The sequence below is a fragment of the Zonotrichia leucophrys genome, chromosome 15 (assembly GCF_028769735.1).
Source record: "Zonotrichia leucophrys gambelii isolate GWCS_2022_RI chromosome 15, RI_Zleu_2.0, whole genome shotgun sequence".
Lineage (NCBI taxonomy): Eukaryota > Metazoa > Chordata > Aves > Passeriformes > Passerellidae > Zonotrichia > Zonotrichia leucophrys.
Window position 1 is genome coordinate 10,180,647 of NC_088185.1, and position 12,204 is coordinate 10,192,850.

Below are 12,204 nucleotides of genomic sequence, written 5' to 3' on the forward strand. Positions count from 1 at the left end.
TCTTCCAGGTGAGACTAAAAGAAGTTTGGGTTTGATTGCCTGCCTATTTTTTAATGTGGAATCACGATTTTGGTGCCTCATGGATTTTCGATGTTCTCGCTCTGAGTGGGTGTGTTCGTTCCTGTCCCGAAGAGCTCGGCAATGACAGCCTACATGTTACTTTATTTAATTCCTCTAGAATTAGTTCTATAATGTTTGCTTGGAGGCCAGGAGATATTTTACAGTGACTGTGGTGGGATTCTCATTTTTAAACAGCTTTTCCATGTTAAGAATTGTGATGAATGCATGATTAAGAAATAACACTGACAAACAGTGAAGTAATTTAAGGTTCATAAAGGAAGTGAATGACAATTTCTGGCTGCTTTGGAGGTCACTGCATGGTGAAATTGCTTTTTTTGGACTGCTCTTCACCATTTCTCATTGGCCTGGCTCACACTGTTTGTTCTCACTTTTAAATTTCCTTTACTACCTGGAAAGAAAAGGATCCAAACCCAGTATATTCTTCCTCAAAAAAAAAAAAATTGGGAAGGTGGGAAGTTGTTGCAATGGTGCAATGCTCATGGTCTGCCAAGGAATTGCATTTTGCCATTTTTAGCCAAAGGCTGGATACAAAAATACAAATCTTGAAAGAGGAATGGAAATTCCATGTGAAAGAGTTTCTGTAGAATAAACATTTCCTGAATAAAAAATGGCTTTAGGCTTCTTTTCCCCCTTGTGTTTTTAAAGTACTGCAGGTTGACTTTTGTTTTGAAAAGAACTTTTTAATGAAAGGTGGGTTTATGCTACTATTTCAAATTCCTCTATAATTGAATTATAGAGGTACTAAGGTAGAATATTTTCTTCTTTCTAGTTCTCTCACCACTTTGCCCTCCAGTTTTCCTCAGAGCAATGGATCTTGTGCATTGCCTCTCTGAAATTTGAAATGGATCAGATGCAGCATTAATGAGTTCTGCCAGTGGATGAGAACAATTAGTATCAATTAGTCCCTTGGAAATGAGGGGAAGGTGCAGACTTGGCACACCCCACATCTTAAAGCTTTTAAGCACAAAGCAGAAAGTAGTCAGCTTTTCATATCAAAGAGCTATCAATAAAAGGCTAACAGCCAACCTCAAAATGACAAAAAACAACAACAACTAAAATAAATAAATAATTTTTAAAAATTTATCTTAAGTAATTGTTATTTGTTAACAACCAGCTACCACTTAAAATCCTCCAGAAAACAGCATTTAAATCAGTGGAGGAGTCTGGCTTCTGCATCAACCTATTCCTCCATGAACAGATACTACAAAATAAAGATTATTTAGAATACAAGATGCTGGAATCAAAGAGATTTGCACACAGGCTGCATAGTTTGTTGTACCTCTTTCTTCTCTACATTCCCCTGGCTTTCATTCTGATGCCTTTCAGTATCCCAGCCTCAAACGATGATGTATCATCTAGTTCCTGTAAATAAGAACTGCTACTTCTCTCTTGAAGAGGGTTCTTTAAATCCTACTTGTTTTCTGGAATTCAGCTCCAAACTGAGCCAGAGGCACAGCCAGGAAATGCTGGCAGTGGTGTTCCACAGCTGTGTAGAGCCTGCAAAAGTCTTCCCCCCTTACATGAAGCCTCTTGGGGCAAAAAAATGCTATTCCACATTCAGAAATAGCCAATGAAGAGGCAGATCCAAGGTGTTTCTAAACAGTGAAGGTGCAGGAGCGAGGCTGCCTCCCCCTGTCATTGCCTGCCCAGCTGTGGTGTGAGAGAAGGACACACAGCCCCCACTGCATCACCCAGCAGTACCAACACATCAGAAAATGGCAACTCCTAAATAGCATTTTTCTTTTCATGCCTACCAAGTTCATTTGTAAAGGGCCATTTCTGCCCAAGCTGCATATAAATCCTGGGTTGTTAGTGCATTGCTGCTCTCTGGCTGCCTCTGCACAGAGCTCTGTGCCAAACCCGGGGCTCTGCAGGCCCTCAGCCATAAAGAGGAGAATGATCAATAAGCCTGGGCAGGCTGTGACGCTCAGTGACAGATCTGCGCTGCCTCTACGGCTGGATTTGAATTTAGACAAAAATAGTGAACAGCGCAGTGGCAAGGGAAAAGAAGTCATCTGCTTCTTATCTAATGTGTAATTCAAAAATCCCTATAATTGATCTTCATTGACAGTTTTTGCAAGCTCACTCACCCACACTGCACATATTGTGCTTCCTGACATAATTCCCGACATAGACGATGATATTTCAACAGAGGAAGCTTGTTAAATCAGGTCAAACAAAATAAAGCATTAGAATGTGCTGCAAGTCCTTGCAGCTGTCTGTCTTTTCACTCTTCCCCCTTATTCCCACCAAAAAAATACAAAACAAAACAAACAAAACCCACAAAACAACAACAACAAAATGCACAAAAAACAATACAAAACCAATTGCCAAATACTGGTAATTTTGTAATGGGCTAAAAATACAAAATTCAGTTTTGTTAAATGTTGAGAGGCTTCTGAATTAAAATACATTATTTTCTCCCAAGATGCTGGACTATTACTGTTGATCAGACATAACTGCCAGTCTTTCATTGCTTCCACATGGTTTAATTTTCCCTGGAAGTGTCATATATATTCTAAAGATCTGCTGAATTAAAAGAATTCTAAATTGGTTCCCAGTTGATGAGATGGTGTTTCTGAGATAGGACAATAAAAGGGCACTTTCTCTCACAGACAAACACAAAAATTCAGGAGGTGATAATGGGTCCTCAGGTGTCTGAAAGAGCAATACATAATTTCAGAGCAACACAAACAATAGATGCATTTTCCATTTACAATGACGGTAAATAAAGAGGAACATAATGGTTCTGTTTTATAAACACAATCACTGGCCTAAGCAGCATTCTCTAATTACTCAAACTGCTGTTATTCTTCAAAAACTGAGATAGAGGAAGGGTTCAACAGACTAACAACTAATAGATACAATTAATGGTAGCAGAAAGCCAGACACATTTAATAGAAGCATGTTAGAATAATAGATACAAAAGGCTGGCACTAGGGAACCCCATTTTAATTTCTATAAATACATCTCCAGCTTTTAAAATAAAACATTTGAAGTGCAGAGTGAGGCACTTTTCCATAGAAGTAGATTGCTTTATTCCAGATTCTTTTTCCAACTCTAGGTGCTAATTCTATGGCAGTTGAGAGCTGATTCTCATAAATCACCTCCCTGACCCACAGGCCTTTCCCCCATTGGCTGGAGTGGCTCTTAGGCTGTGCTGCTGAATGATTTTCCAATTTCTGGTGGCTATAGCACTGCAGGTTATTTATGCTACAACTTATTGAGCTGAAAAGTCATCAGGAGAGAAAGAGAAGCAACCAAGGGTGACGCATGTACAGACACACTAAAAATAACAGTAAGCTCTTACCTTTCTTGCCCACAGCAAGTTCCCAGGAGGCTTCTGCACTGGACAGGGATGTTGGTGTGCATCAAAAAGTGAGACAATATTTCCTGAACTTTGCAGACATATCATGCTATGTGAAAACATCTCCTTTTTCCCACTGAGTAAGTTCTGGAACACTCAACAAACAAAAACACTTTAAGGGCAAACCCATAAATATTTCAGCTAGTTGTGTATTGGTTTGGAGGTTTGGAGTTAAATAACTGGAGTAAAACTGACACAGTGTGTATTTTATACTGAGTAGCACAAAACTGACCCAGGGAGTAGCAAGGATTATGAGGCAGACAGTGGAATGGGAAGCCATACAGGCTCTTCTGCAAGGATATTCAATAATGGAATGTTTGGAAGGTAGTTGCTACCTTTGTTTTTTGGCCTTCACTGAAATGTCTTCATTTAAGTGTAAATTTGGGGAAGCAAAACTCATCTGTCTATATGATGGCTTTGTATGAAAACAGTGAGGGAAAATAAAAAGTAAATTCTTCACATAAGGCTACATCTGACACTGACCTAAAAGAGGATTACTAAAATAGGAAAAAACATCCTAAGATAGACTTTTAATATCAAAGTGTTGCTGAAAGAAACCAGATCCCCAATAAGTGGCAAGCTAACCCACAGCACTGAAATAATGCACAAAATATGATTTTTGATGACTTTTCCCTTCCTGCTCAACAAAGCTGATTTCATGTCATTCTAGGCAGGCAGAGGTGTAGAGCTTTATAAAATAACCTGATCTTCAAGAGAGAGGAGAATCACAGACCAAAGGGCATTCAGCCAAACCCAGAGCCTGGATTGCTGTGGATTTTATCAGTCTCTACATCCAGGATGAAAGGCCATTGAGAAAGAAAAATATGCACCATAATCTTCATATCTTTTGACAACAGCATGTCAAGGTATTCATTGATCCCAGTGAAGAGTATCTGGCTCCCTTTTTGTCACATCACTGCCTTCACACACCCCATGGGAGACATTGGCTGTGAACTCACACCAAGGCTGCACTAAATGTTCATAAATGTCATTCCCAATGCAACTGAGCTCACCCTGCCCCTGCAGGCACAGAATGCTGTACAGCAAAATGCAAAAATGGGAAACAAGAATAGAAGGCACTTTATTAAGGTAATGTTCACATCTTAATTTCACCCCCATATAGATAATGTGTGGGTGAATATTAGATTTAAGCAGTTAGCTTAATGCTGAATATTTTAGTGACAAATATGGTCTATGCACTTCCTAAAATGTCTAGAAGTATGCAAAGCAATAATATGGGAAAGGCAGGATAGAAAGAGAAAGGAAACTTTTAATCTTAAGGTTTATTTTTAGGTGATCTATTGAATGAAGGTTTGGCTTTTCCTTAGAACACCCACACCCCTGCAGCAGAGCAAAGATTCTGATGAATGTGATACCCAGAGTATCACAGCTTTCTCCATGGTTGTTTTTTCATATAATGCAGTCAGTTAATTAGATCTCCTCTGATCAATCATTGAATTACCGCTTCAAAAGGCATTATGATATGATGAGAGTGCCTCGCAGCAGTTAAACACTTTGATTTTTCTGTCCTAACACATTTACAACTGATGTCAACTAGGTCCTCCCAGCAGGAATAAAGAAATACTTTTTAAAATTACAAGAATAATTTATCTCACAATTTTAAATCTAAAAAAATTACTGTAAAATGGATGAGTAAAATTACTGTAATATGGACTCATTCTCTCCATTGGTGCTTTCTAGTATTTAATACCAATCTCTTTCATGTTTTCCATGTTGTTTATGTTTTGAGGCCTCTGGAGCTTCAACCTTCTCTCTTGCTCTTGTTCTCTTCAGCTGTTTTATACCATCACTGTTATATATCTGTGACTTCAGCTGTGTTACAGCAGCTCCTTCCTTGATCCTTGGGAGTCTGACTCAAAAACCAAAGCACTGTAGCCATTGCAAATAGATATTGACAGGAACTCCTTTGATTTCCTTTTGTGACTTTGCTCTTGAAGAGAAACTGTGATCTAAGGGTTAGGACTGTAGGTCACAACTCGATCATGAGATTTGCATGCCTTGGCATTGGGGGCTGTTGGCAAGTTACTGCCTTGGCTTCTCCTCATCCCTCTGTGAAAGGGAACAGGGATTACAGGACAATGCCACCCCCAGAATTGCCTCATTATGGTTCTGTGAAGAGCTTTGAACTCCTTGGAAAGCAGACAGTACAGGGAGGGGTGGTGTGTAGTTTTGGGAAAGGTCTGGCTTTGCTTCCTCTCCAAAAGCAGATGCCATGTGCCCCATCCAGGGATCCTTGCACAGTGCTGTACAGAGTTGTTATGTTTGCAGTAAAACAAGAAAATAAAGAAGCTTTCTGTGTTCTGCTTTTGTTTGTAATTCAAGTCCCCAAATGGGACAAAAAAAGATACATTGGTTTTCTGAGCAGTACAAGTGATGGAAAATAATTTACTTTCTAATCCTACAGAAATACTTTTGCCAGATGAAAACTGTTCTGCCATTGCCTTTCCAACAGGGTAGTGCAGTCTGCAAGTAATTAAACAGCAGAAAGCAATACCCATAATTCAACAGTATGTCTTAGCTGTTATTTGGCAATTCTTTTTCTCTTGAAAACTCCTATACATAACATGAGCTTAAAATGGAAATCACTCATAGCAGGTTTCATTTCATTGTGAATTGTTCTCATACACCAGTATGTAACCACATTTGTAAGGAACCCAAATCTTTTCCTGCCAGCTGAAGCTGTCCTGCACTCTTACAAAGTCTGCTATTTTGAATTTGAATACCTGCTACGTGGGCAGCAGACCCCAGGAAGATGATACACCAGTCTGGCAACTCGCCATTCTGTGAAACAGAAGGGTGCTGACAAAACTGAATCCAGCAACTAGCATGAGAAAACACAGGATTTTCATTTTTCTGGAGAAATCAAGACTTGGCTATTTTTATAGCAAGGTTGATTACTGCCTCCCAAATTAAACCCCACTACTCAGGGAAACATCATCTGGAGACTGGTTCCCTGCCACTTGCAGGTCTCCCCATGGCCAGGCTGACACAGCAAAGACAGAATTCCTGCTGCTCCAGAGCCAAGAGGAGGAGAGGTTATTGCTCCTGACAGTGCAGAGCACTCCTGGGGCCCAGGGAGGCAGTGTGCCCCCTGTCCTGTGAGCTGAACGTGTAAAAGGTGGCAATGTTCTTTTTAGTAGCTCAACTGTTAAAAAGAACCAGAAGAAATCTCAGTTTGAAAGCGTGAAAAAGGAGAAAGATGCTGGGGAATAGCACTGACTACCTCAAGCTAATGCAGGATTCCTCATCCATGTAGAATGAGCTTTAGCTCACCAGGAGCAACTTAATTACTTCTGTTCAATGGTTTTCCACCCACATGTTTATCTAGTTCGTGCTCTTGGAAAGTGCTGAGGAAACAGCTCAGGGCATGAAAGGGGATTACTCTCATAGGTAATGGGTGCTGCAAAAGCTCCTCTGAAAGCTTCTGTGCTGCACATAGCCAGGATGCCTCCCCCTGGGCAGGATGGTCTGACTCCTGATGATGTGAGAGATCCTGCAGGGACACGAAGGTGCTGATATTTGCACCAAGGAGTGCAAATTAACAGCTCTAAGGATTAGTAATTACACAAATAAGTATACAGCTAATGAAAAACCCCTGTTATCCTGTACTTTTTACTTTAAAATTTCTTGTTCCCAAGAAGTGAATCAGGCCTCTCTTCAGATAATTTATAGAATACCAGTTTCCATAACAACATAATTGCTCAATGAAGCAAAAATACCTGGCAGAGTTGCCATTATCATGAAATAATTGACCACAACAGTGAGTGAAAGAGGCTGCATTAAACCCCCACCATTGCTTTGTGTCAACATGGTCAATTACAATCCAGTAATGCCAGATCAAAGACCAGCATTCCTAAAACAAGTCATTACAAATCACAGCATATCCCTAAGAAGCAGAGAGATCATAGTGAACAAGTATTTTTCCCTACAACAAAGCACAAAGTCATGTCCAATCATTTAATGTTGCAGAACTCCATGGCCCACACCATGACAGGTAATTTTAGGACCTAAGGGTTTGCTGTAAAAAAATACAAGCAAGAACAGCTCTCTCAGTTTGTGCCTTAAAATGGGAAAAGGCACAAGCTACTTTTTAATTCTTAATAGGAGTGTTTGTTCCACAAAGGCTTGGCAAACATTGTCATGTGGTAAGATTCCAGAGGGAGAACTCACACCCACTGCTGAAAACACCTAGTTCGTTAAAAAACACAGCACCAGTCTAGATGTAGATGTACATCTCCCATGGAACCATTACATCTTTACTCCTCCTGTGGGCTGCAGAAGCAGCCAGCCCACAGCTGGGTTTGTGTGGGAGCACTCAGACCCAACACCTCTCACATGAGTGTTCAATGCCACCCTGTACATCCCCAGCCCAGCTCTCCTCTGCACCCTGTTGTGCTCACCGTGCCCCTGAGACATTTTCTGTTTCTCTGCAGCTTCTCCAGCAGCTCTGAGTAGCTCCAGCAGTGTCACACTGCAATCCCAGCAGCTGGCACAAGGGTGTGTGAGGATGGGAGCCCTCTTGGCATAAGTGTTGGAAGGTCATCCCACTAAGGAGCCAGCGTGGATCCTGTGTCCAGAGTCTCCCTGGATCATGGTAAGCCAAGAAGGAGCCTCAGGTGCAAGGCAGCATGTGTGTCAGATCAGGGCCAGCTGTGAACCAAAGCCAAATTGTTGGAGAGGTACCCCAAACAGATCAAGCTGGCCTGAAATATTGGTGACACAACTCCTCCAGGTCTGGACTAGTTCTGCTTGTTCCCAGCACTGTCAGCTTTGTATAGAGAGACTGTTACAGAATGCTTCCAAACTTCACAGAAACTAACACCTATGGTACAGAACAGTTACATCTCTAACTCCTCTGTGCCATATTACAAGTCAAACTGTTCCCCTGCTCTTTTCCCTCTGCAGCCCCTGTTCCTTACACACAGGCAGGGTGAGCACAGCATGGTGCTGGTTCTGTCCTTGGGCACTCCTGAGTCATCCATGCTTTACCCCCTTAGCAGTCAAGGGATGTTTCCCCCTGACTTCAATGCCATGAGTCACCGTGGTGGATGAGTGGTCTTTCTGTTCTACCTGATGTTATATTGATAACCCTGGGAAAAAACAAACTTGTCAGAAACTCCGTGGAGATATTGAGCCTTGAGGAAAATAGGATGGCCTTTATTTTTTTTTTTTTTACTGCATCTTGCTAGGCTAACACTCATAACAACTTTCTTTCCCTTCTTAAAACTTTCCAGAGTTTAATGATAAATCTCTGGTTTTTTCACCCTTACCAAGCTCTGCAAATACACCTTCCCACCCTGTATTTCCTCTACTCAGCATCAGGGAAAAGCTGGGCACACACATACTGGATAGCTTTGGACATTACAGAAGCAAAGAGAAAGAAAGGTCACACATGAGTTTTATCTCTGGCTTTACAGTTCTGGCCTGTTTTGCAAGCAAGACACAGATGGCCTTTAATTATTCATTAGGGTAACTGCAAATTCTCTGAGGCTGCCTGCACCTCTTGCAGCAGAGGAGGCTGTGGCTGCAACACCTCAACACAGAAGTACACAAACAACCAGAAAACGTAAAGTATTTGTCAGAAATTAAGTGCAGAAAAACAGAGAGAAGGATAAGGCCATTCATCATTCAGAAAGGGGGGAGTGGGGCAGGGAGGGAGAGAGAAAAGGAGAGAGAGAGAGAGAGAGAGAATGGCAAAAGAAACCTGATAGCTTGTGCTGCCTCCCCTGGAAGTCTGTCAGCCCACTGGCAGGAAGATTAAGGATGTTGATGGGAATTCCTTTCTCACCACAGTCGGCTTTAAAAGCACAGGACAATAACCTACTTTTACAGGTCTGGCTGTGGCTTTCCCACAACACATCTTTTTCTCCCCTTACTCTAAACAAAAAAAAATGATCCCTTGCAGTGCCTGTTATCTGAGTGCTGCCCTCACAGCTGAGGTGAAGGTATTGATTGAAGCACTTGGACATTTATTGGATTTGCAGCTTTTCTGATGTGTGAAAAATGCTTTGTCCTGCTCAAGTCATACAGTCCTACATGTTCCAACATTTGCTGGTGTAACCACCAAAGGTCCAGACCCTCTGCCACACTTCCTTTGTGAGCAAACCAACCAGTGAAATCCCTGCAAGGCAGAATACAGATTTCAAAGCATCAGATTTAACAATATACTTGACACTGGGCTTGAAGAGCCTGCACAGCTTAGAGTTCACCTCCCCTTGACCCTGTGGGAAGGACAATACCCACTGCTGTATCCACAGCTTAAGCTGGATTGCCTGTTTCAGTGTCTTGCTCTTTTAGGAACCTGTTTAGCAGAGGGAATTTGCACTGGCAGGTTGCCCTGGATGGCTCCTTGAATCAAGCTCTCCAACCCTCTCCATGGCTTATTTACTGGATTCAGTGCTTGTGGGATGGGGACAAGCAAGAAGGAAAAAATAAAGTACTCAGAGGCAAGGTCAGTGCCACCCTTTTGACTCATAAGAATAGAACCTTTTGCTTTCTAGTTTATACAGAACTATGCAAGATTTTGATCTGAGCAAGGAAAGAATGATTGACCCTCTTACGAAGACTCTTACACCACTCTCTTACACCTATGCTTTATTTTCACCCTTGTTTGCTAATATCACAACGAAGGCAGTGTGTCCTGGGCAAGGTGACATTTCTGTGCTGTGATGACATCACTGGCATCAGTCACTTGCTCTTGGTTCTCTGTGTGCTTGAGTCAGTCTGGCCTTTTTGCATTTTCAGAAAGGGCCATCCCTGGAGTGATTTCCAGGCTGAAAGATCATTTGTTCTGTACACACAGAAACCTTCTGTGTTTCAAGAGTGTCAGCTCCTGAAATGCCTGATCTAATCTCCACAAGAGCTACTCACTATTGCAGTACCTGAGGAGTGAAGTGTCACATCAGCCTTCAGCAGTGCAATTAAAACAAAACAACCTCATGTTTGACTTGTTTCCAATAACTGGTTCTTCTATTTTCTGGGCTGAGGCTCTCCAAAGGACATAACCAAGCTGAAGCAGGGCAAGAAGAGCAGAAATGGGAGCTTATAGGCAGCAACTGTCCCAGCTCTCAGCTGAAATACATTTTAGGATCCTAAAAGATAATGCCGCTATTCCATTGTAAAGAAACTGCATTGTTACATTCTTAACAGTTTTTCATAGGTATTTGATTGGGATGACACATACAAAATCAAATACTAATAAAGTAGCATACAAAGGAGTTTTAGAGGCAGTAACATACCATATTTCTAAAAAGCCAAACCAATAATTAAATTCACAGGACAATGGATTTTTAATTTTTTTTTTAAGTGGAAGTCAATAATATGTTGTGCTATAAACAAAGCTTTAATCCAGGGTTGCTCCAGATAACACAGTTATGTTTTGCAGTCAATAGTCCCCAAAAGAACATTAAGCTTGTATAGAAGCCTGACTAAGATGGTGGCATATTTACAATACATTTCACTGATTTATATGTGCTTTTTCCTCTCCATCCAAGCAATAGATTTTCTTCATCCCTCTCCTAACAGATGCAGCAATGGGGTTTGTTTCAGGCTTTGTTTGGGAGATTAAAACCATCTCACTATAATCTCTTTTTGTTTTATACACTGAAGGAAGCATTAGAGATGAAAATTGATGCCACAATGGATTTCATTAATCACACCAGGAGCTTGGTTTGCTGTAGTAGGCACTTCCAGCAGAAGGTGCTCACAATCAGTTTAAATATTAAACGCCCTCCTGTGTTTAAATAGAGATGATCAAATCTGTGCAATCACAGCTCCTCTTGGGATGGGGATTCTTTTAAAAGTGCCAATATTGTCCAAACCATCTCACCTTATGGTCAATCCCTCTTTCCAGCAATGTAAGCGTCTGTGGAACTGCAAGGACAAAAGGACAGGGAAAAGTCAGTGCCTGGGGGAATTGCTGTGAGATAAAGGAGGTGTCACGTCTGGGTCACCAGTGCAAAGAAAATCACAATGGTCATAAGGACCAACAGTTACTGTGCTGGGACAGGTGCTGGCAGCACGAGGCACCAGTCTGCCAGGTCCTTGGAGAGTAGGTGCTCACATATCAGAAAGCAGCACTGCTGTTAACTGATGCTGCCAAGAAAAAGGCCAAGGATCAACAGGTCCCCCAAGCCGGGCTGTTGGGGTGTATCCCCACGAAAGGCCGAGTCCCAGTGGCAGATGGCCAGAGGGAAGTTTGCATTGCCACAATTCATGTTCTAACTGGTACGAATAATCAGCAGCTCTCCAGGGCCCTGGGTCTGACGCCAAGCAGAAGCCAGCCCTGCTTGAAACCTGCATCAGTCACCAACTGTCCCAGCCAAAAACATCCTTGGACTGATGTGTTGGGGCTGTTGCATACAGATGAACATAGTCTAAGTGAAGGAAAGGAAAGCAAGTCCCAAGAAAGCAGTGTACAAAGAAAAAAGCTGTGAAACTCATAATTCCTGTCTGCAGAATCTAGGAATCAAAAGCACAAGTTCCGTTTAAAATGTTTTTGTGCCATCACTGTTAAAGCCTTGCTTGAAATTAGAAATTGAGGGAATGGGGTCTTAGCAAAGGTGACAATATACAGGTTTATGCTGCTGTATTCTGCCTCAGCCTCCCTCCTGTACTGGGATTTAAGGAGATCAAAAAATCAACAAAACCAAAACTGAAACCCCAACCAGTCCTACCCCTAATATAGGGAATAGTACTGGGAGCTGAACTGACTACAACTCCCAACGTTCACTGAG